Source organism: Pyrus communis, chromosome 17, assembly GCF_041283825.1.
Source record: "Pyrus communis isolate YQ-2024b chromosome 17, ASM4128382v1, whole genome shotgun sequence".
Lineage (NCBI taxonomy): Eukaryota > Viridiplantae > Streptophyta > Magnoliopsida > Rosales > Rosaceae > Pyrus > Pyrus communis.
In genome coordinates this window covers 28,770,787-28,775,830 of record NC_142581.1, presented here as the reverse complement: position 1 = coordinate 28,775,830, position 5,044 = coordinate 28,770,787, and the positions used below count along the sequence as shown (strand labels likewise).

At 39.7% G+C, this 5,044-nt stretch overlaps 1 pseudogene; it reads left to right on the top strand.

Annotated features, from left to right (window-relative positions):
- Positions 1–1,138: 1,138 nt before the first annotated feature.
- On the top strand, positions 1,139–3,920 carry LOC148689784 (protein WHAT'S THIS FACTOR 1 homolog, chloroplastic pseudogene; annotated as a pseudogene).
- The last annotated feature ends 1,124 nt before the right edge of the window (positions 3,921–5,044 follow it).

Here is a 5,044-nt window from a genome sequence, read left to right as displayed (position 1 = left end):
ACCCTCATTATAAATCACACTTGCACCAATGTCCTTTGGAATCGAATTGAGAAGCCATGATTTTACAAGGTTGTTGCAGCGCGTCCATTGTTGGAGTTCTGCGGTGGATGTTGCCGACGGCTTCCGAATAGTGTCGTTGATGAAACCTTCCTTATTTTTGGCGCTGAGAGCCATGGTCATGGCACAACTCCAGGTGCTATAATTTTCTTCATCCAATTGGTGAGTAACAAGTACCGCTCCAGGTTGATCAGAGTGATGGAGATAGAGAGGATCGTTGGGATCTTCATATTTGTTAACCGCAGACTTGGCTGGGGTTTCAGTGGGTGCCATGGTTTTTGGCGATGCAAAAAATGGTGTTTAGGGTTTTGGGTATCAGGAGCGCTTAGGCTCTGGTACCATGTAAATTTTGATATTAGCTGAAGAATATTATTCATTGAATAGTTACAAAGGAGTTTTATACAATGCAAAGACTAAGCACGATCCTAAATTAAAGCCTATACAAATTGTTTCCTAGTTTATGCATTTGTACAGAATGGAAGGTGAATCAATATTAGTTGACTTTCCATGATACAAGGAAATCACCATAATAGAGAATCAACTGATTTTACTTTCCTTTACAGCTTTACTATCTGAATTGATCACTGAGCTTTAGAATGGCAGCAAAATTGCCGAGTAAATGAAGCGTAAGAGTAGGTTCATCCTTTCCGAATATTTATTTCTCTCTTTGAGAAGATAATGAAGTAAGAGCTGCCACAAGCTAATGACTGGCGAGAATTGTGACCAGATAATCAGTAATATAGGACTCAGACTCAATTAGTAGGTACCTATAATTGCCAGGACGCCAATTAATATTTAGTATTAATAAATAGCTGTTAGGGAATGTGGAAGAAAGAATGATTCTTTGGGTTGAACAATTGACGGTTGCAGATTCAGACTGCCATAACAAACAAACTGCTGCTGCACACACCCAACTAGTTCCATTTTATGAAAATCGTAGAAACAAAATCGATAAATGTCTTTAGATTGTTCATATTTGTAACTAGAATAAACATAAAAATGATTGATTCCCCAACCCAACCCTGTTATATCCAAAATTGTGTGCAAAAATATCAAACATGATTTGTTTAATTTGAAACACACAGAAAAACCTCAATACTTGCCCATTCCATACATGATACATCTGAATCTGTTGGATGAATGAGAATAATTGGCTTGGGACAAGAGTTGGACCAAAAAAGAACCAACTTTTGAGAATACTGGCACCGCCACCTGGGTGGGGAGGAACTGGAGACGGAGGGAGAAAGAAGACCCAAAGCAAAACGGCGAGCTTTTACTCAGTTACTTAAGCTGATGTGGAATTCTCAAAGCCGTTAGATTCTGTGAACGGGTACAATCGATCCAGAAGTGCAGAGGTCTCTCTCGCTGTATTGTTACAATTGTACCCCGCCCTCCCTTATCCAAGCTCTTCTCTCTGCTTTTGCCTCCGGGCAGCCTCCAGACTTAACCGCCGCAGTCGCAGCCTCCAGACTTAACCGCCGCAGTCGCAGCCTCCTCTCCTCTCCTCTCCTCTCCTCTCCTCTCTATCCTCTTCACTTTTTCCCCAATCTCCAATCTTATGTCCAGGTGAGTCACTAGCTTCTTATTCCATCATCTTCCTTTTTTATCTCTGGATTATATGTTATGTTTCTCTTGTAAACGTCAATCAATCAATCCTCTAAGTAAAGTAAATAGTAATTATGGAACTGGAGCTGTTGCTTTCTTCCTCCAAGTCCACTTGTTTACCCTTGTTTCTCTCCTCCTCCTCCTCCTGCAGCAAATCCCCTTTTCTTCTTAAACCCAAGCAATCTCTCAAAAGCCCCCATCTCTCGCTCTGGCAAAAATCCCAATTCTGGGGCAATAGTTTAGTTTTACATGGTGCTGCTTCGGGTAACCTCACGAAAACCACCCATGTCCCATTTGGCCCAATGTGCTGCTGCTGTCAAGAGAAGGAAAGAACTTCCCTTTGACAACGTCATTCAAAAGGATAAGAAGCTGAAGCTGGTTCTCAAGATACGCAAGATTTTACTCAGCCAACCTGATAGAGTTATGTCGCTTAGAGAGTTAGGTAGGTACAGAAGAGAATTGGTTCTGCAGAAAAAACGCCGTTTCATTGCTCTTCTGAAGAAATTCCCAGCCATGTTTGAGATTGTTGAAGAAGGGGTTTACTCCTTGCAATTTAAACTGACTCCCGAAGCTGAAAGGCTATATTTTTAGGAGTTGAAGGTTAGGAATGAGATGGAAGACCTGCTGGTGGTCAAGTTGAGGAAATTGTTGATGATGTCCTTGGATAAGCGGATTCTATTGGAGAAGATTGCCCATTTGAGGAATGACTTAGGGCTTCCCCTAGAGTTTCGTGACACTATTTGTCACCGGTACCCACAGTTCTTTAAAATAGTTGCAACTGCGCGAGGTCCCGCATTAGAATTAACTCATTGGGACCCTGAACTTGCAGTCTCAGCAGCTGAGTTGTCTGAAGAGGAAAACCGAGTTAGAGAGATTAAAGAGAAGGATTTGATTATAGATAGACCTATCAAGTTCAAAAGATTAAAGCTGCCAAAGGGCCTTAATCTTTCAAAGGGTGAGATAAGGAGCATATGCCTATTTAGAGACATACCTTATATATCCCCTTACTCTGATTTATCGGGACTGAGATCAGGTACTATTGAGAAAGAGAAACATGCTTGTGCGGTTGTCCATGAGATTTTGAGTCTTACTGTGGAGAAGAGAACCCTTGTGGATCACCTTACTCATTTTCGAGAAGAGTTCAAGTTCTCTCAACAGGTGAGGGGTATGCTGATAAGGCACCCCGATATGTTTTATGTGTCCTTGAAAGGAGATAGAGATTCAGTTTTCCTTAGGGAAGCATATCGTGATTCTCAATTGATAGACAAGGATCGTTTGTTGATCATAAAGGAGAGGCTTCGATCTATTATTTCTGTTCCTCAGTTTCCTAGACGGGGTGCTCCCAGGACTGAGGCAGATGGTGCAAAAGGAAGTGATGAGGCAGCAGATGGAACTCTTGAGGAAGGAGAGGAATGGTCTGGGGATGATGATGAGTTCGACGATGACGAAGATGATGATGAAGATGATTGGAGTGATGAAGATGATGATGCACCTCCAAATTTTGACGAAGATAGGAAGACATCGAATATTGGAGTGAGCAAACCAGTCAAACAGGAGGGCAGTTCGAGAGAGAATGATGGAAAGGTGCTTGTTTCAGTGTTGCCAGATGGTCGGCCAAGGGAGCGCTGGTAAATTAATGTATCTGTGGGACTCCTGTCTCAAATATATCCTAAAAGGGTTCATTATTTGTTTTCGGCCTCAAATACTACATATGTTTGATCCTGCTCAAAGGAGAACTCAAGGCCTCTACCGTTTTCCTCATACTCAAGGTTCAGAGAGGCATTCTTTGGGAGACAAAGGCATCAGCTTCAAGTGTTATATTCCTCTATTGCCTTGTGTAACAGAATCATATTATTTTTTGTACCATTTAGTTAAGATAAATGCATATTTTGTGGGAATGAATAGTATCAGCCTGTTTCATTTGATTTTTCATGCTTTTTAGTTGAATAACCCGGGTGATGGTGATTTGTTTAGCCTTTTTCCGGATCTTCATCATACCTCTGTAATGCAATTCCTTACTTAAGGATTCATAAACTACCGAATCTACCTGGTAAAATCCAAAAGGAACTTTCTGAAATTCTCTTCCAGAGTATCAATATTAGCTTTCTGAAATTTTCTTCCAGATGATCAATATTAGCTTCTAAATTGTTCCTTGATGACTCTCCCTATATTCTCGTCTTCATAATCCTTTCATCGTCTCAAGGGAGTGCTTTAGTTTTTGTTTTTATTCTTCATAGTTTTCTAGATTATCTCAGTGGCCAAATAGAAACTTCATGATCTGTTATTCTTCTTTTGTATCTTTATGAAATTTACAAAACACTAATTTTTTTTGAAGATTCAGGAAAATCAAAGGCCTGAGAAACTTGCAGGTATTATACATATCCTTCTTTACTCCACGGAATGCCTTATACATTTGTTTTACCGTGCTTTATGGGATTGTATTACTCTGTCCCTTACAACTTTTTTCCTTCAACTTATTTCTTTGTAATTATAGGTGGCAAGGTAATTTTCATGGATTTAAAAGAACTTATATAAATGAATAATTCAACACTCTTTTGGGAAAGGTTGACTGAAAATGTATGTATGAATCTTCGTTCTCTTTATGTATGGAACATAGAGAAAACAGACCTTAGGAAACATTGTGCAACTGAGTCATGAGACTTGGAGTTTTTATTTGCAGCCAGTGTTGGCATCCTTAAATGTCTTATGAATTACCGATTTAAGATATACAGATTAGGAATAGCTTGGGTTCTGTTAGGTAGTTCACAAGAAGATTTACATGACCTTCAAAAATGGGCTACTGGTATTGTGACGACGAGCTGATCGAATAGTATTGGAAGGATGAGGTATCCGTGCCTTGTGCCTTCACAGATTTGAGTGGTTTCAGAGGAGCTTTTAATTGGGTTCTTTTGATTTAGTTGTCTTGCTCTATTATTCTTCTTAAGTTGTTTGCATTGGGTTGAGTTTTATGCTTAATGTCATGTGCTTATTGGGTTTCCTGAACAGGTTCTGAAGCATCAAAAAGGAAGATGCTTGTGGGATGATTTTTAAGAGTTTATCCCATATATTTGTCATTTAGTTTGTTATGTTTTGATTGAATATGTGCATATCCCTTCATGTAGGAAGTATTTGTACATTATATGCTGGTAGTGAGCAAATTATAATCTTGTAATGTTATGTGAGAGCAGTGCTTGTTGTTGGATTTATTTGCATGCAAGGGAAATGTATCACCTAACTAGTTTGGTGACGTTCTCCGGTGTGCAGTTTCCCTCAGAACAACAAACTTGACGATGATGCCTCCCAGAGAAGCTTTATCTTTCACGCTTTATTTGATCAAAGAATTTTGTATGTGGGTCCTCTTGTGAGCTGGTATGTACAATGA